This window comes from Vidua macroura, chromosome 7 (genome assembly GCF_024509145.1).
Source record: "Vidua macroura isolate BioBank_ID:100142 chromosome 7, ASM2450914v1, whole genome shotgun sequence".
Classification (NCBI taxonomy): domain Eukaryota; kingdom Metazoa; phylum Chordata; class Aves; order Passeriformes; family Viduidae; genus Vidua; species Vidua macroura.
Window position 1 is genome coordinate 37,172,030 of NC_071577.1, and position 26,362 is coordinate 37,198,391.

Sequence of the window (26,362 nt, forward strand, 5' to 3'; positions counted from 1 at the left end):
ATTGCTTTAACTGAAAGCTAACAAAGTACAACTTGTATTGTGCTGCAGGCCATAAAGGGAATGTTCTTTACTTGAGTCATGGTTGGATGAGGATGAAAAGTAGTTTTTGAAAATTTACAACAGTTTTGACACTAGTGTGTGTTTATCGCTACAAGTTATCCCTCTCTATTTATCAGACTGACTCTAGACCTTTCTCTACCTTCAAAAAGACAATTTTTATCAATTCTTCATGTCCTTACAGCTAACCATCAGAAACTGCATGGAATACATAGAAAATCCATAGCTGAGAAAGAACATGGATAAAAGAAGGACCCCAGTGTCTGCTTCACTAAGGCAAGAGAGGCTATGGTTTAAAAGGAACATTTAGTAATAATTTGCCTCTAGCACAGCACTCAAGTGACATTTTGCTACCATTTACCTATCCTGAGTAACCATTCTGCTACATAAAAAAATGCTCCCAAGGAAAAGGAACTTTGAATTAATGGAAGCCCTTTCTCCTCCACCCTAAACTGACACTTCACCAGCACTGCTTCCAGTACTTCACAGCAGAGAGCTGTACTTTGCTTGTGAATCCCATGGAAATCTTTATTTCTCTACTCCAACCAACGCTTTATTAAAAATAAAACTGTTCTTTAATTTCTGGAGAGTATTTGGGAGGCTTGGTTTCATACGAAACAGGTGGTGCTTACCTGCCTGTGGCAGCCCTTGTTAGTTTTGTAAATTGAGACACTGGTTTACAGTTGGAAAAATGAACTCTCAATTACAGAGCAATTTCAATACCTAATCTTCTAAATTTGACTTGCTGAAAGATGAATTACCAGCCTTCACATCAGTCTTACTGACTGCACCAAGATGCAAATACAGGTCTACAACACGACCACATTATTTATTGCAGGGCAAACACCAGCCTGCAGGAAAAATCCCTGACACCAGACTCTGCAGGTGGCTCCAGGAGCCAGGAATTTTTTAAACAGAAACTCAAAGGGCAAGGAGAGCCTACAACTGATTCTGGAGCTTCCCAAATGACCCCAGGATGCTAAAGCAGAGGTAGAAATGTAGATAGCCTGTCACCACATGCAACAAAGCCTTGCAGGAGCAAACAGAACCCTAACTTTTCTGCAAGGTGCCACAGTTCCAACCTACAGGTAAGGCAGCATCAGAGACAAGCGACTGCTGCTGTTTTCAGACTTGAGACTTAAAGGCTTGGCTAGCAAAAGATTTTTCTCCCCTTTTTTTATCAGATACCGTTTTCTGTGGGATAACAAAAAAAGCTTCCAACTTAGGTGATTCTTCAAAGGACTTCAGGGAGCACCTGGAGATCTTGAAAAATTCTAGACAGTAACACCAGGGCATGAAAGATCTACACTGCAATAAGATCACCTCAAACAGATGTCCTGGCTTGGACATACAGTTAAATGGCCCACTAGTATTTTTGCACATATGTACAAAGACTGTGTGTGCTTACATGAAAACTCAGCAAATTAAAACTGAGATGACATGAGCTACAACACACAAGGAAGAATCAAATCCAGTGTTTCTGTAACTTCTTTTCCCACAATTTAAAAGGGTCTCTGTACACCTTTGTGAAATAAGCTGAATAATAATTACCTCATCACAACATTTAACAAACACTTGTCACTATGCACTGCTGACAAAGAAGAACCACTAAAACTTTTCCTCTCAAAGCAAGACAGAAGCAAAGGCTTAGTCACTTCTTCACATAACAGAAGTTTGCCAAGCAGTTTACTAAAAAATCAAGATATATTATTTCTCAAAGCAAAATAACACATTGCACTTGGAAGATGTGTGCTCTCCATACTGAACAACACCTGTTACATACCTGAAGGGGCTTCTTGAGCAAGCCAAGTCTCCCCAGGTGGTAATTACACTGATCAAATCATCCCCACACATGTTGTAAAAATGGAAAGCAAGAAGTAAAGGTAGTCTTAATGCATCAAGAGCTTCTTCTGATTTCATGCAGCACACAAAAAGAATAAACACGGAAAATTCTGGTGATGCATTAAGGCAATTCTTACACCCAAACAATTTGATAATGTAACATTGTGTACAAAGCCAGTTTTTTTTCATAAATAATGATCTAAACAGAATACTAGTCAATTCACCAAAAGATATCAAAGATATCCCTTTATTACAAATGATCCAAGTATCCCCCTTGAGGCTATGGCTATCAGAAAGCATTTAGCTGGCTCTCCAGCCAATAATTTTCAGATCTGTTTTATTATGAAACTGTAACACATTTTCAATAACTTTTAGCTTTACTATACAGAGCAACAAATAATTTCCCAGAACCCTTTGGAAAATCTGACACACAAAATTATTCTCTAGTCAACTTGTGTATTATTAAGCTGAAAATAAAAAAACCCATATATCTGATCATTTGATCACTGGAGAGAATGGCAAAGTATTGGGAGCTTCAGGACAGATGGACGAACTTCAGGTCATATAAAACACTACCAAGGCTGCATTTGAAGAAAAATGTGAAAGTTTGTGAAAGCGCCCCGGGTGAAAATACTTTGTGTTGCTAAGAAACATCATCCCTGATGATGGATGAATTAAATTGTCTCAGTTAGCAGAGCCAACTCCAGGCATCCCTCGTTTATTAAGAGAATGTTTTCTCTTGTAATTTCTACTGGTAATTTATTTCAACTGCTACGTACAAATAAAAAGCCCTACCTTAAAATAAAAGCGAGAATTTCAAACTTGCATAATTAATGCTACAAAACAGAATAGAGTTTACATCTTGAACAGAATTTAATAACTAACATTTCACAATGTAAACTCTAAAAATGAATATTAATACATCCAAACTATTAAGAACTTATTTTAGGATTGTCTGTAGTGAAATATACTGTTCAACTCCCAAAATGACTCTATGTACAATGCAGTGAAGTACAAAACTCTTCAAATATTTCTAAGCACTGAACATTATCAATATTCAGGTAATCAAATTTTAAACATCACTGACAGAAAACCGTATTCATTTGTCACGATAACAAAAACATTAAAAATTATGCATTAAAGAAATCATGCAAACCACCTGCTTCGGCCATGTGGACATTTTCTTAATGCTGCATCTAGTTATTTTTTTAATGTCTTACTGTTTCTCCTGCAGGACAGACTGGTGAACTTAGGGCAGTGAATCTTTGCTTTTCTGAAGTGTTTGATGTTGAACTCCCACAGATCATACCTGCTTTGCCTGCCATGCACTGCGTTCAGTGAAGTCCTTTCAAAGGTACAGATGGAACAGGGGAAGGCCTCCAGCTTCTCTCTTCCCACCAGCTGCACATCAGGCCAGAGGAACTCACCTGAAAGGAGAAAGAACAGCAAGCACAACTCACCTGACACAGCCTTCAGAGCAGGACACAACAACAGAGGAGAAGCACAGTGGAAGGGGAGCCCCAATATAAGAATGGTCCCAACGTCAGGAAGTAGCCCCATAATTGCTGCTCAGAGATGGGGGAAAGGGCAGGGCTTCCTTCACAACCCAGAGAGGAATTTTATGTCACCCAGAAACCAACACAGTTGTTGCACTGAAAACAAACCAAATGCAAAGACCCATTTTCCAAGAATGCAGTTGGCAAAGGGGAGAGTCATTAAAGAAAATGAATTTTCATTTGTCTGATGCCAAGGCTTTGGGGTTTTTCTTCCTAGTTACTAGATTGTGTTCTAATGGAGATTTCAAGTTAGAAATCCCAAATTTTAGGCCTACAGAGTCCAATTTAAGGAAAAAGGTAGAAAACCCTCCATAAACTGTTCTTTGGATTGCATCACAGCTTCCAAGTCAGAAATTACCACACACAGTTACATGCCAGTAATGTACTCAGCTAGTCAATACGCAGAGGCAGCCGCAGAGGCTCTTCATCCCAAATAACCCCACCACAGAGCAGAGTTACCACTGGAGAGCCCAAGCAGAAGTATTTAACAATGATAGCAATTTGGCTGTGCTAGAGGAGATGTGTTTCCTGTGGGCCTAATAAGGAAGAGCTTTACAATCTGAGCAGAAGCCTTTCAAAGCCTCAGAGGACATGTCTTATCTGCACCACTTCTGCTCCTGGAATCCCAGAAATCCTGAAGACAGAAGGCAGATCAGACTGCAGCTTTCCTAGGCACAGATGTTGCAATCACATCTGCCTTAACTCTAAGCCAGAGTCCTTGTGCCTTCCCAACTCTGTCAGCATCTCTTAGTTGCTTTGGTGCTGGAAATGCCAAGGCAGAGGATAAAAAAAAGTGTTTCTGATCACATCAGGTGTAGTAAAACACCAAAATAAAAGAAAAACGTCTGCAGATTATATTCCAAGCAAGTAGCAAGAAAGAAAAGTTTTTGAAGCAGCAGCATTTCTTCCCTTGTCTACATGTTTCACAAAGTAACACTTCAAATCCTGAGATCTGATTGATCAAAGTTGGTTTTTGGGTTGTTTTTTGTTTGTTTTTTTTTAAGTGTTGATCTAGCAGCCATGGAGAATGACCATTTGTGGGTCAGACACTGAAGTATAATTAAAGATGAGTTTTACACACCACTCAGAGGAACTGAGTCACCCATGGGTGCAGATCCATGTAAACATTCTCCAAGCTTTTTTCAACTCATTAAAAATCCTCCCCCTAAACACCTATAGCTACAAGATGTCAGATTTGATTTGTCCCATTTCAGGTTGCTCAATGCAAGACAGACACAGACAGAAAGAACAAAGACCAGCAATGGCTCCAAAGACAAGGAGGGAATCAAAGCACAACACAACTCTTCTGTGACTCCAGCTCCAAAGCTTGGGTCTGCAACAAAAGTACAGGCTGCAGGACTCTGAATATAATAAGCTTCCTCTTGGCATTTTCAGTGCAGGATTATTTAATGCTTTTATTTATTACTTAGATGATGAACAATATAGTTGCAAAATTTGGTAGTTACCCGGGAAATGCTGCAAACATTCTGGGAAACAGAGTTAGAATTGAGAAAAGTGGGACTAAGGGATTAACTGCAAAACTGAAACTGGGGTTTTAATACTGAACTGAATGCCAAAATTGAAAAATAATTCCAATTTATAATAACGTATGAAAAAGATGGTAAGCTTTATTCTGTTCATCACTGATCATAAGGTTGTACATTACACACAGGTTTCAATACAGATGTATGAAATGAGCTCAAAAGAAAACAAAAGCAATCTGGGAAAGTTAAAAAGTGAGTACAACAGTAAAAAGATAAAGATGAGACAAGCTTCAAAATAGGTTAACAGCAGCTACAAGAATCATGCCCCACTACTGTAATATCCACTGTAGGGGAAAAAAATTAGAATAGTATCAGAGGAAATATGCTACCTCTAGGGATAGTTAAACAAGGGATTAGGTTATGGAGGGGTTACACAAATCTCCACTGATTGTTTTCAAGACCTGGTAAGAAGAACACGTCAGGAATGGCCCGTACATCACTCTATGGCCTGACACTGAACTACACACTCACACATCCAGTACAGGGCCTCAGCACAGAGCAGTGACCTCCTGAGATCCCTTTTTCTTTCCTAAACTTAAAGGCTGCACAAGTTTAGGCTCCTGCCAGGCAACTCAGCAGGTGACTTGACTGCTCCTTAGAGCTCCGAGCAGGCTTTTGATATCTCTCTTTTCTAAATAGCCCAGGCAGGCTGTGATTGACAATTTTCTCTTACATGAAACATGCTACCTTAAGTGTGGAGTACTCTGAATGATCCGCCAGGGAAATACAGTCAAACTACAGAGAAGGCAATGGCAACTGATCCCAGGAATCCAGTCCTGGGAATGAAATCACAACTGCCAAACTGGGCAAGGATGCACATCCCATTAGTACCTAGAAATACAGGCAGTTATATTTTCTTTCCTAGCACCTCCAATAAATAATTCTTAATAAAAAGAAGTATTTAACAAAGTACTTAGAGAAATAAGGAAGGAAGGTTTGACGTTCCTAAGCTTATTTTCACAGCAGTACGAAAGGAAATGAGGTAGAGTCAGAGCTAATTCTCCTTATATAATTTCACATGGAATGATTAGTTCTGCCCCAACAGTAACAGCTTTCCAGAGGGTCCTACTTGTCACCAAGATTGCATACAGATGCTCTAAGTGTAGCTTCCTTATTCTCCACTGACAACCAACTTAAAAGGCCAATACAATATTCATTTTACTATAGAACGAAATTCACAGCATGAATAGTAAAATAATGTCAGAACTACCATGAAACTGCAGTGGCTGGTTGGAGGCTGTGACTTTTAAAAGTTTAATCACAAAATGGATTCATGGAGAGGAGCTGCTTTGTGCTTCAGCAACATCCCATTGCCACTAAGGATGTTCAAGAGCTGTGGTTGGACAAGGAGAGGGCAAAGGCACAGAGGAACATTCGTGTCACATGCCCTGCTGAATATTTTCCTTTAGAAGGCAGGTTTCAATCATTACTGGGCTAATGCCCCCCTCTCTTAAGCCTGATTAGGACAGGCATTCCACATGCTAAAGGTGCTAGAATTCCTAAGTCACCTGGGTCACTTCTGGGTGAAATACCAATTACTGGGAATTCATCTCAACCAGGCCCACAAAAAGAAAGCCCTGAAAGACACCCCTCAGCCCAATGGTGAACATATCACACGGATAATCCTAAAACTCCTTGCAAAAAAAAAAAAACTGCAATAGGTATTAGTACTCTTACAAAGCACTACAGTGCTTTGTGTTTAATCCTTGCATAGACACCAGTAGAAAAGCCATACTCAATTCCAAAATTTCTACTGCAAACTCCAGCTCAGCTGCTATTATTCCTGGCTTTTAAAGGATATATACATTTCAAATATTCATAATAGTAAATTTAACTATCAATGAAAAATTTAAGTCACATGCCAAAACAGCATGCAAAATAATAGCATACAAACTTTAAATGTGTGTATTTTGCAGTTTTTAGCACATCCATTTGTTTTACAAAAGACCTACAGATTAAATACAAAATACACTATTAGTTTTAGGCACAAGAACAACCAATTTTTTATGCCTTGCCCGAAATAATGACTAATTAGGCCAGCACCACCCTGCAGTCATTTCCATAAATCTTGCCTTTACATTCAAATCACAACAAGAAGAAAACTGACTTAACAACAACAAGAGCATATTTCTCATTAAAGTTTTCTAAAAGCAAGATCTGGACAAGAAATTATTCTGTAAAGTCAACAAGCTGATGTTATTGTTTATCTGGAGAACTTTAACTCGGACCAAACAAAAAGTTGCACTCAGAAATTTGCTGTATTACACTGCAATCAGCCAGGGAAAACTTCCAATTGGGAAATCTTAAAACAGAATTTCACAGGATCTTGATGGATTTCTTATTTAGCGAAGTCATCCCACCACATATTGCTTGTGTAAACCTTGAAAAGAACCAGAATATAAGAGATGCAATATGTTCAACTACTTATTGAATTTTTGATTTTGGGCATATTCATATTTAAAGTAAATATTAAAGCAGAAATATACATAGGAAATACAACTCAGATGAAATGAGGAGCTATACTTCAATTAAGATTTTTGTTTTAAAATGATGGTAATTATGGTGCTTCTGAGAAATCACTTGTTTAATTATATATACTAGACAAGATACTTATAGAAACACTTTATTTTCATAATGCAGAGATTTTATTTCTGTTTCATTTACAAAGGTGTCACCTGGTAAATAAACACCAATAAAACAGAATCAACTTACAGAGTCGCATACTCCCCAATAAGTTTATTAACACACAACCCTGAGGTTAGCTTTTGTTCCTAACCCAAAACTGATTGGAACAAACAGGAAAAAGTGAGATAGTTTTCTAAGAGGTGGTCTAGAAATGGAGCTAAGCCACACCACCACTGCTCTGGCTAATCATCCATTCCAAGTTTTAAGCATTCCCAACCATTTCCTTTTTGCATGCACACACAAAGGTTTGCAATATTCTGGAAGCTCTTCCCTACATTGGCTTTACAACAGGTCTGTTTCTAATATGTGTATTTTATTAAGCTTTAGGAGGATTAACCGAGATCCTCAGTTCTTGAGGAAAATAAGGCATGGCAACAGCGAGGTCTCCAGCCTTCATTCCAACACACTTGACTGCTGAATCCTGCCAGGGTGAGTCATGTCCACCATGGGACATGGATCCCATCCCAAGAAGGAATAAAACACTGCATCATATTAAATCTGCATCCAATTACTTAGGTGTGAACTCAAAGGGTGTGTTTTTATCTCAGTGACAGCTTCTAAAAACGACTGTGAAAGAAATCTTGCACCCTGGATGGTGTTTTATCCATCAGGACCATGACCAGCACACATTTTCAGTTGCCAGAGGCATGGCCAAAGTGACCTTCTTAAGAACCACTGTAGCACCTCCAAGAAGAAAACATTCCCATGGAATTTATGGCAATTCCATACTTGTACCACCGAACATCAGTAACATAGACAACCTGCTGCCCAAACGGGCACTGACTGCCCAAAAATAATCTTGGAACAAAACTGGAAAACAGCATGTGAAGCCACACTGGTACACTGTTGTAGAGCCACAATACATACAGATGTTTTCAGATGCAAAACTAATTAAATTCCCCTTTTTTGGGTCCCCGTAACATTTTTTTCACAATAATTCAGCAGAACTACAATACAGCAAATTACATATGTAATAAATTCTGAACATTTGATTATATGCAAACCTATACACACACAAATATTTGAATCAAAGTTGCTTATCCAAGATCTACTTACTTCAGGATTTATGTGTCACAACTGTTTGTGTTCTTTGCTCTGACCCTAAAAAAATAATTATTCAGGGGAAAAAAATACAAACCACCCTTAGTGCCTGGCCTTGTCTGTTTTCCTCTAACTTCTGCATTTCATCATTAGCGTTTCATACTTCACTGTTAATTTTAGACATTCCTCCACTTCTCATTTGGACATCAAAGAGCTACTCATACACAAAATACCAACAATCTGAAATACTGGCTTCCCTACTTATTGTCATTTATAACTTGAAAAGATCTTTGATTTCTTGCCTACAGGAAATACTGCCGATCAAAAATAAAACATATATATATGCTCCCATGAATTCCTATAGATGGGGTCCAGGATTTAGGAAAATGGACTGGAGACATGGTTTTCACATTTACATTTCCTACCCTGCCTGCCGCTTCACACGTTTATTTTTACTTTCACATCTGACATGCAGCAATATGGCCAGCTAAGGTGTACGTTTAAGACATCCTTTGATATAAATCCATGGAGAAGTGAAATTCACACCAGGTTCTGTGTCCTTGCAGCACTCAGGCCCCGCTTCCCCACCGATAACTGCTCCGCTTACGGATGGCTGGGGGCAGCCCAAGGCTGACTCTCCACAGCCCCTTGTTAACAATTCTGCCACCAAAGATTAGAGTGATTTTCCTGCTTTACAAACTTGGTAGAGAACATTTGTCACACACAAATGGGGAAAAAAAAATGGTAGCCAGCTTTTTTTCTTTTCTGAAATGCCTGCCGCACAAGTTCCTAACAGCCTTGAGTTTATATTTAAGAGTTTGCTCTTCACTTCTGCAATTTTTTTTAAATTAAAAATAATAGTACATTACACAACTAATTCTAACAATGAGAGACATGCTCCATTCAACTCAGCAAGCCATTTGCTTTGGTTTTGTTACTACTCCCACTGCACAGCAACTCATGTCTCAAGCAGTGGAACAATCAACATTAAGATGCTACTATTTATTCCAGTATCATAAAATAGAATCATTAAACAGTTCAGGTTGGAAGGAAACTTAAAGATCATTTTATTCCAACTCCCTGCCATGGGCAGGGATATCTTCTACTAGACCAGGTTGCTCCAAGCTCCATCCAGCCTAGCCTTGAACACTTGCCACTACTATAACCAAGAATAACTCTCATACCACTAAAAATTTTCAGTTTATTTCCCTACAACAGAACACAATTCTCTACACACAGGACTGTATGTTACATTTGTGAACCCAACTTTTATAGAAACAGCAGTTACCACTTTTATTTAACCAGGTAACATCTCAATTCCATGGAAAAGACAATTGGAACAGCTAATCCAAGACAGTATTCCACATTAAGTATTTGCTCAACAGCTGCAGGAGAAATGCCTTACCCCCATGGCTCTTCCAAGCTGGACTACAAGATTGTTTTGGATAAAAATATTCTGATCTTGTAAAGCAAAACAACGAGATGCACAGATATTTCATTTCTTTTCTGTAGTTATATTCCAGCTTACAGACAGTAAGAATTAAAATGCAGCAAATGGTGCCAGAACTACTTGCCCTCTCTATGTCAGGAAGTGCTTGGTGTTATCACAGCTTCCAACAATCATTCAGCTGATTGCAGGAGCCCTAAGTGAAAGAAAGTACACTAAACATGTGCTGTTTTGATGATAAAATCATCTGCCTAGACACTTCCACCAGTGCAGGACATTGGTCAGAGACCACAAAACTTTGCTGCTTTGATCAAAAGAGAAAGTAACAAACTCAGTGCTGTAAATTGGGACAGAGGCCTAAAATGCTCAAGGCATGTGGCTCTGAGCTATGGGCTCAAAGCACTTTGCAGTCACAGAGTGCAGAAAACATTTATAAAAAGCTAAACCAGGAACTTTTTGTTTTCATATTCTCAAATTTTATTGAGCAGAAATGTTTGAGGATAGTTTATTGCTTTTACCGGCCACTCTAAAATGGGCCTCCAGCCAGCTAGGTCTTTAAAATATGTCTATATCTCTGGTTTTAAAACAACATTAAGGAAGTTGTATAATTTTTACACTGGAGTCTGAGTGACTTAGCAGCAAAAGCGACAGGTTTCAGCTTTAACACAGGCACTTTGAAAGCTACAAGCACCACTTTTGCAACAGCACCTGTTGCATTTGGTATTGATCTGATGCAAGGGGATCCACAAGGGTTAATTAACAAGTGTTTAACTCGAGGAATCTCCCAGGAGACTCAAATTCAGGTGTACCACAAATCAAACTGCGTTTCACCAGCTGAGGGAGGAATCTGGCACTCTGTTTGTAAAGTATCAACACCCTGAGCTGAGCAGAGTTTTCTTGTGAGGTTAAATCGTCACTATCATTCATTAAAGGGGGAAATTGACCAGAAAGGTTGTAAACAAGTCAACTACAAAACATACTTGTGTATTGCTACAGTTGTAAACATTAAGAATAACCTTCACTTTTTTATATATACACAAACTCAAAAAAACAGGATTGATCTAAAATGCTATCTCCTCTTACCTGATTTGCTCAACCTGGACTCACAGTATCTAAACTGACTTTAGTACACCTAGACTTTCAAAAACGGGGAAAAAAGACGAGGCAAGAATACACTCGACATGAGGCCTTGAAAATTAAAGGCCTCAGTTAAAATTCAATACTGTACTTCATATAGAGGATCTTTACATAAAAATCTTGTCATGGTTAAGATTTAAGGTTAACCATGTTACTAGAATCCAATAAAATAGTTCTATTGAATTACACCAAGCCATTGTTATAACCCACTCTAAAATCTGCTATTTGACTTTACCTATTGGGCTCAACTTTGAACCATAAATTAAGCTTCAAACTATTTCCCCTACTCCTTAAAAAAACAAAGTACATGCTTTTGCACCTTTAAAGGTTTCTCTCCTCTAGTCTGCTACTCCAGTCATGTGTTGAAAGATTTGTGCAGACCTGCCAAGTCCCATTCATCCCAGACACACTTTCCTGAAGTTGGGATGTGTTTACAAAGTATATTTAAGCAGCTCCTCTGCTGCAAAGTGTTCCGTTCCAGGGCATACTTAGCTTATAATAATAAAGCCGATTTCCTAAAATCCACATGTTTTGCACAAGTAGTGTCTTTAATGTTTTTGTTTTCCTTCTTCTAAAAAGCTTGATGGAATGCCAAAGCTAAGGGTGCAATTTTTCCAGGTAGCTTCACCAGCAGAACTGTTCATACGCATAAATACTTTAATTTTGCTACTTGGAACCGAACTAGGTTCAGATTTTGCCGCTCCCTTTAACGGCTCACAAAAAAAAAAGCAGCCCCTACACCTTGCGTGCCGAAACAAAAGGGCAGGAGAAGAGTGTCTGTACGAAACAGCCTCCCCACAGGCACCGCGACCGCCCGGGCCCCGGCGGTGGCTGCGGCGCGGGGCCCCCGCGGGCCCGGGCCCGGCCAGGCCGCGCTGCCCGCCCGCCGCAGCGCCCGGGAAGGGGCCGGGGCAGCCGCAGCCGCGGCCCGCGCTCCCGGCCCCGCCGGCAGCCATGTTAGAGCGGCGGGAGGCGGCCCCGCGGCTCCCGGGGAGCGGCCCCTGCCCGCCCGCGGCGCTCTGGGGCACGGCGGGGCCGCGCTCCCCGCCCAGCCGCGGGCCCGTGCTCGGCGCGGCCGCAGGTGCCGGGAGCCGCGGCGGGCGGAGCCGGCTGCTCTGCTCCCCTCGGTTCCCCCCGCCCAGCGCGGCGGGGCTCGTCCGGAGTCCTCTCCGCCGCCGGTCCTGCAGCCGAGCGCCCGCCCCGCTGACCCCTTCGCTCCCTCCCGGCTGGCGCGGGCGGCCCCGCTCTCACCCCACCCCGAGGGCGCTCACCTCCTCCTCCTCCTCTTCCTCCTCCTCCTCACTCCCTCCTGGAGACCGTCGGCACCGACGCGCCGGCGTCCCGGCCCCTCCCTCAGCTCAGCGCCGGCCCCCCCTTCCGCCCCGCCGCCCGGGGACCCTCCCTGCCCGCGGGGACAGCGGGACGGGCCCCGGGGCTCCGCCGGGGAGAGAGAGCCCGGCTACCGGAGCGGGGCATGGGCAGAGCGAAGTGATGGAACGGGAAACAAGCCGTGCGAGGAAAGCGACGAGCCCCTTCGCAAGAGTTTTGGGAGCAGGGAGGGGTGGGAGGAATAAATAACAAGGAGTTATGCACCAGGTGGGCTAAATAAAAACAATTAGAAAGAAGATGGTTTTCAGGGAGAAGCAGCTGAAAAGAGTGACAATCAGGGCTGTTGCCAGTTAGATATGAGTAGGAGGTGTGTGTTCTCTCTGTAGCTCAAGCCTTCTCAGGTGGTGCAGCTCCTGGGAGAAGCTGAGCAGGTGTTATCTTAGAATTATCATAAATTTGTAAAATGATTTCAGTTGGAAGGGACCTTAAAGACTTCCTTGTTCCAACCTCCTGCCTCAGCCAGGAACACCTTCTACTAGACCAGGTTTGTCCAAGCACCATCCAGCCCAGCCTTGAACACTTCTAGGGATGGGGCAGACGCAGCTTCCCTGGGCAACTTGTTCCAGTGCCTCACCACCTTCCCAGTAAAGAATTTTTTCCTAACATCTAATGTAAACCTGTTTTCTTTGAGTTTGAACCTGTTCCCCCGTATCCTGTCACAACATGGTCTTGTAAGTTGTCTTGTCCCATTTTTCCTTTAAGTTCCCTTCAGACATGGGAAGGTCACACACAACGAAACCACCCCGAAGCCTTTTTCAGGCTGGACAATCCCAATTCCCTCTGCTACGTGTCACAGGAGAGCTGCTCCATCTCTCTGATCGACCTGGTTGCCTCCTTTGGAGGTGTAACTGTTACAGGCAGGTGTAACAACCCTCTTTTTGCCCACACTGAGTAACAAACCTTCCCAGCAAAACTATTTTAGAGGAGAAATGTTTTGTCACACAGACTCAGTTTAGGGTGGTGTTATCTCTGGTATGTAGACAGAAACTTTTTTTTTTTTTTTAATAGGAAGTCAAAATGAGTAACACCTAATGGAGTGACAAAGCAGAATTTCCAAACAGTACAGCTGTGAGAAGCATCAACACCAGTAACTTGAGGAATTATGTATTTTTTTCCCCTTCTCTGGCTAGTCAGATTATGAAAGAGTGAGGAGAAGGCTGATTTGCATGAGAAATACCCTTAAGATAATGCAGTGTTTTGTTTCACAGGGTTTTGGGTTCAAAAATCCTGGTAAAGTTGTTTTCCAATAGCTGTCCACTGTCCTGCACCTCTGAATTCCTGACACTGCAAAGCTATGGAAATGTGAAAACGTCACAAAGAAGACAGTTATTCATAGGCTTTACCTAGGCAGATGTGGTAAGACCTGAATATCTTTTAATATTTATCATGCACATTATAAATAATTTTATAAGGTTGTATCTTTCAGACAGGTTGACAGATGAGGAGGCCTCCAGTCCAGCTGAATAATTTGCCCCTGGCATGTGCTGGAACACAGACAAACAGGATGTTTTATCCACAATTTATGGATAGAAAAATTGAGGCAAGGAAGTGAAGGCATTTATTTTCCAAGTGTAGAAGTGCTCATTTGTAAGCAGGCAATTTAGGCCTGAACTTTTTTCTCCCTTTTTTTTTTTTTTTTTTTTAAGGAAAAGAACCATGTATATACAGTTCCCATTGAAACTACACTTGAGGCACCCAAGCAGAAAGTCTTTGGCCATACTCTTTTGGGGTCCTGCAGCCCTAATCCCATGTTCTAATTGGCCAGTAATCTGTGGACAGATATTGTAACAGTTCCTTTAGAATATTTTTCTACTTCTCACTCATTTGCATACTAATGGCATAAAAATAGGCACTTCCTGCCAGTAATTAGTTGGAGCCCAGAATTTAAAGAAAGAAAAACACCACAGCATTATGGTAGATGGATGGTACTGAGGAAGCTGCAAAATAGAGTCACTTCTCTGGTGCTCAGAAAGTGCCTTTAATTTAGAGTTCAAGACTGGCAACTCTGTTACCTCTGTGTGACAGGGATTAACTGTTTGCTTGGCCTAATAACTTTGCCTCTAATGAGCCCCTCTAACTTTTTTCATGGCAAATCACTCGATCTGTCCTGCGCCCAGGCTCGCTGCTGTAAAATGTTTTTCTTTTTTTGCCTTTTTCCCAGAAGGAATAATGCTGGCAGGCTGTGAGTGGAGTTCCTTGTGGATCACCATGACTCAGACCAGCACGGAGGCTACTCAAGGGTTCCTCACCTAATGAGGCACTGTGGAACCCATACCACATCAAGCCATGCGAAGTTCTAAGTTAAAAGAGCCCTTAGGAGCTGTGTGTAAATATGGGGTTATTTGACTTCTCACATGTAGGCCATAGACTTGATTGCAAACCAAGCTGGTGATAGCTGGAAATTTTCCTCTTCTGATACAACAACAGAGATAACTTTGGGTTTACATATCATATAATCATGGAACAGCTTGGATCAGAAAGGACCTTAAAGATCATCCAGTTCCAAGCAACTTCAGTGAGATGGTGAAAGTTTATTTTGTTGCTTTCATGTCCCCAATTCTGGAGATCCTCAGTACATGGAGAGAGCCCAGCAGAAGATACAAACATGATTGAGGGGCTGGAGCATCTCTGTTCTCAAAGAACCAGGGGATGGATCCAATAAAGGGTGTTTATGCTGCTTAAGACTGAAACCTGCAATGCAAAGTAAATGTTTGGTTCCCTTAATAAGATCCAGAATCACAGAATGGCTTGGGTTGGAAGGGACCTTAAAGACCATCCAGTTCCAACCCTTCCTGTAATGGCCAGGAGCGTTCCACTATCCCAGGTTGCTCCAAGCCCCATCCAGGCAGGTCTTTTAGGGATGGGGCAGCCACAGCTTCTCTGACCATCCTGTGCTAGGACTTCCCCACCCTCACAAGCAATAATTTCTTCCTAATATCCAATCTAAACACACCCTCTTTCAGTTTAGAACTCTTCCCCCTTGTTCTGTCATTCCAGGCCCTTGTCCCCAGTCCCTCTCCAGCTCTCCTGGAGCCCCTTTAGGCACTGGAAGGGGCTCTGAGCTCTCCCTGGAGCCTTCTCTTCTCCAGGCTGAACAAATCAGCTCTCTCCATTTCTGGAGATGCTCCACCTTTCTTACACCTTTTATTTTCCCTTCCCTCCATCCAGCCCACTTTGTTGCTAATCTTAATGTCAACCATGTGCCAAACTCTCTATTACATTGTGCTGAACTTAGAAGTGAAATTGTGTCACTTTTTTTTTTTTTTTAAATCTTGAAAAGCAAACCTTGTGAAGCTTGTATCCAGCAGAACTATAGTGCCAGAAAGTATTTGCCTGAAAACTTTGAGACTGTAGCTTATTAAAGCACAGATCCTTAAGATGATTGGGTCTATTCCATTAGTAGATTTATAAAGTGTGCAGACTGGATAAACAACAGTGACAGCTTGGGGAAGTGTATGCACCTGTTTATTAAAAAGACGTTAACAAGGGCAAATCTAAAATAAGAACATGTACCACAACCCAATTTTCAGCAAATTTTTATGCATGCCTACACTTAAGGTTACCAATGTTATTGGCAATTTCTCTCTCTCTTTTCTCTCTCAGAAGTACACAGCAACTGATGAGCACAGAGCATCTGTGGCAAAGGAAAAAAACACCGTCTTCAAATTTTGAGGAGCAAACATGACCCTTTCTTTTTCTACTGTTTTCCACCCACATTCAGTTAGTGTGAGAGAAGAAAGAAAATTAAAAAAAAAAAAAAAGCAGAAATATTTTCTTTGCAGGGAAATACCGAAGAATGTATTGTTCTCTCATTCACCAGCAAGCGCTTTCATCACCTCTACTTCCATTTTGCTCTACATCATAAGTGACAGCGAGTTTTCTGTATTTTGCTGGTATAACTTAGAAGGGGTCAAGATTCTAAAAGTTCTCCTGCAGAACTGAGTCTTCTGTTTGGATGTATGCAAATTCTACAGCGCTTATGCCACTTGTACTTTGCAGATAGGTATAAGCGTATGCAAAAATGGAGATTATATGTGTACATGCAAGTTTTCAGAATTAATCAACCAAGAATGTACAAAAACTACAAATGCTTTGCTGAAATTTGGCTCAAAATAGATTTCTGAATTAGCCTGCTGTAGCAGCTTTCACTCAAGCTTGCTAAATACACTCATTTTTTATAAATAATTAATAACTTATAAGACTTGCATGATGTTGGGGCTTGGAGCAACCTGGTCTAGTGGAAGGTGACCCTGCCTATGGCAAGGGTATTGGAAGGAGATTGCCTTTAAGGTCCCTTTTAACTGAAACTATTCCATGATTCTATGATAATACTATTGCCCCAGAAAAGCATTTTAACAATATATCCCAGTCTTGGGAGGACCTGGTGGTACTTTTTTCTATTCAAAATTGCAGTAGTAGTGTTTTTATAAGTATAGATTGCTGTTGGCCTGGAGCCCCTCCAGCATTAGATCTTAATCCTCAAAGATATGTAAGTGCTCCCACCTCCTTTTTAGAGATTGAAAACAGGAAACTGCATGGGTTAATAACCGAGTAAATAATTAGAAATTAGGCTTCAAACTTATCAAGTGTATTGCAATCACAGTCACAAACCCTTCTTGGAGTCACCTTCATGTCAGTAGTTGATGTGAATATTTTTGAAGACAAATCAAAGCCCTGGACTTGCCTAAGTCCTGTATTTCAGAGTATGGCCAGGGTACAGAGTAGACCCCCTCAAACACATCTGATTATTTCTGTTATTATGAACTGAAGCAAAGGGTCCTTGAACATTTCTCACAATTCAGCAGGCAAAAAAACAAAAGCAATGTTTTACTTCAGTCTACCTTTTACTAGAGCTGGATACAATAGGATGTGATTATTTTAGGAACATTAAAAATATCTACTATCTTCCTCCCATGCTAGGTAGAATAGTAGTCTGAAGTAGTTTTGCTTTGTAATTTTCTGAAACGAAGAATTCTGACTTAACCAAATCTCTTCAGAAGGAAGCTGGCTGATATTATCTTACTTCCCTCTTTTCTTATTGTGGAATTGTTGAGAGAATGCCAGTTGTTGCTACTTGTCATCACAACCTTCTAGTCCATATTATTGCTCGTTAGAGGCAATAAATGTTAACCAGCAGACTACTTAAAACTTACCAGTCTGCAGAATTTGAGTGCATAGGTAATAAAATGAAGACATTATAAATCTGGGTTTGCATTCATTAATTGCACATACACATAATACCTACTTTCTGAAAAATAATTCTCCTTTATTTGTCTTCATGATATTTGTTCAGCAATTTTTTTTTTAAGATTTTTATTTCTTGGATGTTATATTATTCAAGAGAACGAATGTTTCTCTTTGAAGAGATTGCAGCAAGAAATGGGAAAACTGGGAATGGCAGGATGATGATCACTAAGATGCTTTTGGCTCCAAACAGTCCTGTTTTGTCCCACAGGCATGGTAGTAAGAGTGTGTAAAGTGCTAAGTTTGCTGAAGTGGGTGAATGGATCCTGGGGTTGGTCCTGCAGACAGCGGATGTGTTGAGGGATGTGCACAGGTTTCAGAGCTGCACTGGGCTCACTTGCCCTGCTAGGACTGAGCTAATGCACAGCTGATTTCTCTCTGAGGGAAACTTGATTCTGGATTTCAAAGGGGACCCTTTCAGTATTCCTAGTGATTTTTTTGGCTACAAAGCCTGGCAGTAAAAAAGTTATTGGGGACTCTGACACCAATGTGTAGCCTACAGAGCTGGGGCAAAAGATTTTATACCACTGCTGCCCACTGCACAGAAAGGCAATGGCATAAGTACCCCCCCCCCCAAAAAAAAAAAAAAAAGTCAAGCTCTGTGAGCAGATTAACAAAGCTGTTTGCTATTATGGACAAAAGCAGCAGGGAAAAAAAAAAGGAGAGGAAATGGGCTGTATTACTGTGAGTTGGCACAGAAATGAAATACCAGGCTGCAATTTATGTATAGTAATTGTTCACGAAGCATTCTTTGGGTTTTGATAGTGACTCATTGTGTTCTTTCTGACCTTTGATGTACAGGATGGGCTGCTAGAAGACAGAGGAAGCCACAGTAAGAATATAAAACTTTATTAACTTAAGATTTTGTTGGTTTGTTTGCTTTTTTTTATTATTGCTCATTGGTAGGTAGTATCTCTGAAAAAGACAAACAAAGGCATTTACCTTGAGCCCTCATGGGTTTTGCCATCTCTCCCAGGCTTTTGTAGTTGAACAAACAGTTGAAAAATAGCTTTGGTTTTAAAAAGGAAATTTGCTAAACAATTGGTTGCTGACGTTGATTACTGAGTTCTGAAAAATAAGATAACTGATTGCAATACTATTGTGTTAGTAGCCCAGGTAATAAGCAGTATAAGCCCTGCTCTATACAAGACACACAGAAAAATTACCAAGAAGATATTCTTCTGAGTGAATGTTTTATGTTTTAAAGAAAATTATGGAAAAAAGCTTCCATAGAGTCATCAGAGTAGACACAACAGACTCTTCAGCACCGTTAAGTTCCATTATGTAAATCCACAGTGATGTAAGCCAGACACTGTCAAGTTTGATATGCCCCAAATTTGACCTAATTAGCCATTTGGTTGTTACTTTTTTCCAAGCTTGTGCAACTGGGCTCAGTTCAGGATATAGATGCTAATTGAACACGTAACCTACAGGTGCTAAAGAATCCTTACAAAGGAGGGCCTGTCCTATTAGGAATGCAAGTCAAGGCCCAGGGTCATCGGCTCGGATGGTGGGGATGGGAAAAGAAATCCCATCTACAGCTCTCTTCACATGGCCATGTTATTTCCAGGAGTGAAATTCAAATTCAGGGTAAACCAATGCAATCTAATAGAGATTTGCCAACTGAAGCCACTTGGGCTTCAGAGAAGGAACATTGCTTTAAGCTTTTAGAAAGCTGAGACTCTATGAGGCAAAGCCTGAAGTGGTTTACTCTACCCCCAGTAACAAACACATCCCTGTCCAAGACACAACTGAAATTTTCTCTTGTTCATTGACCCACCATGGGATCACGCTGCCACATGACTTGTCCCAGCTTTGCCTTTCACCTTTCCCATCTCTGTCCGTGTGCCCCCAGCCTGAGATAATCAAATTTACACCTAAGTCCTCTTCCCACCCATTTTGCAAGCAGGAGTGCAGTAACCTTTTGTCATGACTACACCTTGGCCCAGATGCTGCAATGTAAACACTCTCTCTCCTCTGCTGTTTCCCCGCAATGCCCAAACCAAAATGAAATAAGATAAAAAGAGCTGCACAGCCTCTGAGTTTCCTGGCTTTTATCTTTTTATACCAAAGCCTTTGTGTTAATTTTGCATAGCTATTTTTACATGAGGAATAATATCCTGAATTACTGCTATCACGTGCACTTCAGAATCCCACCTCACCATCCTCAAGTCATCTGGCAACCTGATAGTGTTTCCTGCTCCTTCCTTCACATCAGCGCTGCAGAGAGCTTTGCTAAAAGTTTCACATCTGAAAAAGCAGATGATTTGGCAACACCTTCCTATAGATTTTTTTTTTTTCCTTAAAGAAGTGTGCCTGTCTTTGAGTAAACTTTTCTTTCCAACTGTTCTTTTTTGTCAGCTTGCCAGCTCAACTTCTAGTATTGTTCTGCAGAGATTGCTGTAAGGAAAAATGAAAGAGAAGAGAAAGGTAGAGAACTGGGGGAAAGGGAAAAAGGGTTCAAAGGGCATTTAAAGCCTGGGGAGCCTAGCATGGAAAGGGAGATAGGCTTAGGAAACAGGGAATAAAATGGTGGAATGAGAGATAAAACAAAAACATAAAGGATAAGGGATTAGAGAGATAAGTAGTTCAAGAGATGAAATGTGAATAAAGGAAAACAAGAAAAATAAGGATGAAAGGAAAGAAGTGACAGGAGTAAGACATGTAAACAATTAACTAGGAAAATATTCTGTTTATTTTAGTGAAAGAAAATTATAATATCTTTATTATTCTCTGGTTTACTAGTTCAGAGGAATTTTTCAAGCTAAGAGCTGACACTTGGGTAGTATTACTGAACAATGATAAATATAAGACTTTCAGTTGTTGAATTAACCCATTCTGAATTTGTTTAATTAGTATGTCATTCAGACAGTTAAAATTTGGGTGAGAAAAGCAATAAAAAATATTAACCACTGCAATAGAAAATGCAGATCTGGAAGAAGTCTTCCCAATATTTGCAGTTAAATCCATCAGCTCATTGATAATCACTCCAGAGCAGAGTGGTACACTGAAGATTAATACCAGAGATGAAGAGAGCAAAAATATTTAAAATCAGTGCTGAGTTCAAGTTTCAGCATTACCCACTGACCAGGAGAAAACTGCTCAAGATCACCATTTTTCTGTGAAAGTATTTCACAATATTTTTTCCCCCATAAAGATATTTATCATAAAGTGTTATCAGGTCTCAGTTTCTGTGTGAGCTCTTCACATAGGTCACATAATGTGGTGGAACCCAGATAATATTGCTTACCTTCTTTGGTTGTCTGAGTACATATCATCAGGAAGCTGAAATTTTGTCAAACCCACTCTGCTTTTTTGTTTGATTTTTTTTTTTTTTTTCACATAAAGACTATATATACCTACAAGTCTAAACTCATCAGCAAAAAGCCCTAACAAAAAACCCCACAGTTCTTGTGCTTGACTCTGGAAGTCACCAAACATCCCTCCCTTTCCACTACCCCTAAGCCATCATCCCTCCCTTTCCACTACCCCTAAACTTGCATAAAATAGTTCAGATGTATAAAGGAAGATATTCCTTGAGGTCAGTTATTTGACATATAAATTTTTTTCCTGCCCATGTAGCTCCAAAGGCTTCTGAGCAGGCCTCAGGCTGCTGTGAAGGTTTCTGGAGACACAGTCAAGGTGTTACGCATCCCTTCTCCTCACACTTGAGGAGGACAATCTCCCAACAGGAATTCTTTCCCCAGAGCATCTACAGAGAAGAGGAAATGAAGTCTCTAATGATTGCCAGTCCCAATTCTGGAGACAGGCCTATTAATTCTGTCAGAAGGAGAGGAATCTTAGGATTTAAAGGTTTGTTTCAGTACAAATCATGAGTTAGTCAATGGAAAACTGGATTTACTTGAAAGCAAAAAAAAAAACCACATTAAAACAACCCTAAAACAACCTTGTTCCAACCCTGTGAACCCAAACTGAGAAGCCAAAAGTACCTAAGAGCCATAGGAGGCAGTTGTGTATTTACAGAAGGACCCAAGCCTTACGTCCTCTCGTGAAGTATTTGAGGTATTGCAATGAGAAACCAACAGTAACAAACAGCAATTTAAACATCCTAAATTACATTGTGTAAAGCCTCAGCTTGCCAAATGCCTGAATGAAAAAGGATGTGGAAGATGGGCTCTCCTTCATTCTAATTCAACCCATATTCTGGGAGTATCTGTTAAAAATAGGACATTTTCTCTTCCCTAATAATAATAATTTTCCATAGACAGCTGTTGATGTGCCCATAAGTTCACAATAGCTCTTTTTGCAGTGGATTGTAATAACAACTTCTTCAACTCTGTCTTTGAATTCAGAGCAGTACAAGCTATTCACAGCGAGCACTTTAATCAGTGAATTTCAGCTTTTATTCTGACTTTGGTTTGTTATAAATGCTACACACAGACATTTGATATAAATAAACTTTGCCCCAGTGATTTGCTCACAACATGTTTTCACAGCAGAGTTTCAATATCCATTATTACCATTGCACAACTGCTCACCTTGGCTGACCAGGGTTGTTTGTTCTGGGAAAGAAGCAGTCACCAAGAGGAAATCCATGTCATGGGGCCATGATGGTCCAATGGATAAGGTGTGCTCAGTTTAAGTCAGGAGGAGCAAGATCACAAGACTAAAGAGGTTTTTAGGACTATTTTAATATTTCCGTTCCTGTTCCCTTGACTCAGACCTTGCTTGTAACATCGCTAGGAGAACAAAGAGGCCACTTGAATGTTATAGACTGAGGTCAAATTGAAAATTAATGATCTCTTATCACATTCAGACAAAGCTCCAGCTGCAAAGGGTGGGGTTGGGTGCTTTTCTGGTTTATTTAATAGCCACTGAATCAGGGCTCTGAACAGGGCTTGCCTAGTTAGAACTGCAAAAGATGAGCTCACATGCCATTTTCTGAGTTCCTCAGCCATGCCCTTGCCAGAGCCTGGCCTGGCAACCCTTTACATGGCTGCTGTCTTCCAGGAGAGCAAACGGAGTGCAAGTTTAATATCTTAATGAAACAAATGTCAGGCATTTGTTTTATATGAATAAAACATCTTTGGCATAAACCACAGTGAAAAACAAATTCCAAAAAGGTTGTAAATCAGAATTCAGCTTTTAGGGCGCTAAAATGTGTGTGTGAAAAATTATGCTGAAGAGCCAGCTCTATCTAAACTAAATCGTTTGGCAATGCCCTGTCAGTGCAGGAGAAAATGGATGTAATGTGCACATATGCACAAGGAGTGACTCAGAATGATGTACAAGTGTTACTGTATCTACTCCAAAAGAAATACCTGGAAATCAGGAAATATAGCTCCACGGTTCAGCAGATTTGTCTGAGGATAGATGTTCTGGTTTTGAAACTCTGGTTTTTCCCCAGAGTGCTGTAAAGATGTCTCATGCAAACAAATACAGTCTGGGTCAACCGATATCTCTGGGACTATTGCACAAAGTATAGTTTTATTTGGTATTTATGGGAGAAGAATTTCAGGAGAAAAACATGCCTGCTGGCAGCTTAAGGACCAAACAATAGATTGATATCTGTAGGTCCTGGAGCAAGACCTGTAGCCTAAACACACACACATTAATCTATGTGTAAGTCGAGGCATTTCCTTAAGAAGTCACGACAGTTTAATAGCCTATGAATATTCATATAAATTAGTTTTGTTTGGAAGAAGGGCAGCAATCTCAAATACTTGTACCAATCTCTATTGAAGCGGAGAAATCATCTGAAGTCTCCGGTTTCCTGTTTATAAGAGTTTGGGCTGCCCAGACAAAACACAGCAGCAGGAACAATAGCACAGGGCTTGGATGACTCTTACGGCACCTCTGAGACCGGGTTGTCTCAGCTAAAGGTAACATCACTCCGGTTTACAATCCCAGAGCTGGAGCTGGAAACCTCAGGATGACCTGGTGTGTGTTTGTAAAGTCGGTGCTCCAACGCAAATGAAATGGCACCAGAGAGACTTCAAATGGTTTGGGTTGGAAGGCACCCTTAAAGGGCTTCTAGTCCAACCCCTGCCATGGGCAGGGACACCTAGGTTGCTCCAGGTTTCTCCAAACCCAATCCAAATTGGCCTTGAACACTTCTAAGGATGGGGCATCCACAGTTTCTCTGGGCAACCTGTGCCAAGGCCTCACCTTATTCATAGCCAAGAATTTCTTCTTAATATCTAGTCTGAATCTACCCTCCTTCAATTTAAAGCCATTATCCCTTTGTCTGTTACTACAGACCCTACCAAAACATCTGATCCAATCTTTCTTCAATCCCCCTTCAAACACTGAAAGGCCCCACCCTTACCCACCATTACCCTTCTCTATTTTAGTGTTTATAGACACAAACTGAGACACAACCTTGGGGCAGCTACTGTCGGGCTATTGGTCCTCAAGAAGGTTTGCTGTAATAGTGTGCCCTTTGGAATCCTTCCAGGAGGGAAGAACATATTTTTCCAAAGACAGTGTTGGGCCTTTGTGTTTATTTGCTGGAAAGAAGTCCGCCTCTGTCAGGTAGAGTGATTGAGGTTTCTTGGAAAACACCGATGAGGAGGCTTGTGCTGAGAAGACAGAGAAATGATGGAGGACCTTGCCAGAATAGCAGATCAGATAAAACTCTCTTGGTCACCATGGTGAGGAGGGAATTCAGCTCAAACAGAGCAGCAGACTGTCTCCCGCTCACTAGACTGTGATGCTCGGGTTCATCCCACTGAAGGGCATCTGTGAGACAGAGCTGAGCACCACTCAGGAGCTATTACGTAGTAGGTTGCAGTGCTGGCAAATGTTTTCAATTTTTTTCTCAAGTGCCATTTATATCTGACTTTCCCATGTTCTTCCCTGCTGCTACCCCAATGTAAACAGCGCGGGGTCGTACAGGAACCACTCTCCCTCTTTCCAAAATGGTAATGCTGGGGATCTGAGGATGACTAATCTCTCCTGTTTACAGTCTGCTAGCTGTTTGAATCCTAACATAACTTAGATGACAGGGTTTGGGAGACTGGAGAATTACATGTTGCCAAGCTACTAAGGAAAATCTAAAAAGAAAAAAAAATAAAAAGACTTTTCATGAAGTGTCTGGTAATTTCCCTCACTCCCTGAAGCATCCCAGGCTGTAGTTCTCATATCCTGCTCTTCCCTCTATGTTTAAGAAACACCTAATATATTCACCTTACCCATCTGGGACCTGGGACCAATTTCCAAGAGGCCTACAAGAAGATGAAGAAGAGGAAAGAAGCAGAGATAGTGACTAGATCATGCCCTGGACTCACTAATCTTTAAACAGCTGTGTTGGTATAGGAAATTTCCTGTAGAAATTCCCAGCTTGGGTATCTAGTCCCTTCTCCACACCTGTATCATCTGTATATAACTATATCATCCTCATACATATATTTATATTTATATATGTATATATATATATTTAAAACCCAGCTGCATGTTCACTAAATGCCTTCAAAGATGTCCAGTGAGCCCTTAAATTATCTCTTTAAAAATCCTATTGCAGTTACATGCCACTTATTTCAGCCTGCGTTTAAGCCCATTAAATAAATCAGAGAAGATACACAATTCCACAAGCCCTTTTAATCACAAGAAAGATACAGGCAGAAAATGGTCGTCTGTCTATAAACCCAAGCTGAAAAAGTTATATCAGAAATGAGGTGTAAATTTTTAAGATTGCACATAATTCAGCTGTTAGAACAATTTAACATTTGGATACTGCACATGGGATGTGGGATAATTTTTGTCACTTGAAGCCTTTGAAATTGGAAAACTTCCTAGAAGATATGTTCCAAGTCAACCACAAGTGACTGAGCTGCAGACTCAATAACTCAAAATTGAGGTGGATTGTGTGAATGTCTGTAATCCACCCCACACAGGATGACAGGCTGGAGAACTGGGATGGCCTCAGAATCTATGAAAACATTTTGTCTTTTCTGCTTGGTGTTTCAAAAAGAACTGTCACAGCTCAATCAATTAATAAAAGATGAAAAAGGTGCAGCAAATAAAACTGCAGTCAGTTAAAGGCTGAAGGTAGAAGATGGATATCCCCTACAAAAGGTGAAGTGAATTATAGCAATTAAATAGAATGATCCTGATCAATTAAATAATGAATCACATTCCAAAGCTGATAAAATTTTTATTTGAGATTCAACACATGAAGTAAAAGAGTTCAAATAGCTATGGAGGAACATAAATACCCAATTTGAAAATATATTCAGCCAAGCAGCTGTCATAGTAACCTTTGCAAATAAAAGTGTTATAGAGGAACTTTACCGGGGAATACGACACTAAGTGGTGTATTACTTCAGAAACCTGGCACTATTACTCATCTTAAATGGGAAAGATTTGACAAGAATGGGAAAATTCAGCTGTGCCAGCCTAGCAGGTGTGTGGGAAAGAACGTTTTCAAAGCAAAGCCCACGGTGCACTTCAATGTTGTG

General features: G+C 40.7%; 1 protein-coding gene across 4 annotated transcripts in view; it reads right to left on the reverse strand.

The window, feature by feature from the left end:
* Nucleotides 1-12,964, reverse strand: part of GTDC1 (glycosyltransferase like domain containing 1) — a 170,367-nt gene extending 157,403 nt beyond the window's left edge. For 3 of the 4 annotated variants that reach the window (XM_053982676.1, XM_053982679.1, XM_053982678.1), the window contains exon 1: nt 3,209-3,320. The gene's annotated coding sequence lies outside the window, so the exon portion shown is untranslated. Of the gene's footprint in view, nt 1-3,208; nt 3,321-12,580 lie in introns of those variants that run through there. The other variant, XM_053982677.1, reaches the window with a different exon arrangement.
* Nucleotides 12,965-26,362: the final 13,398 nt, after the last annotated feature.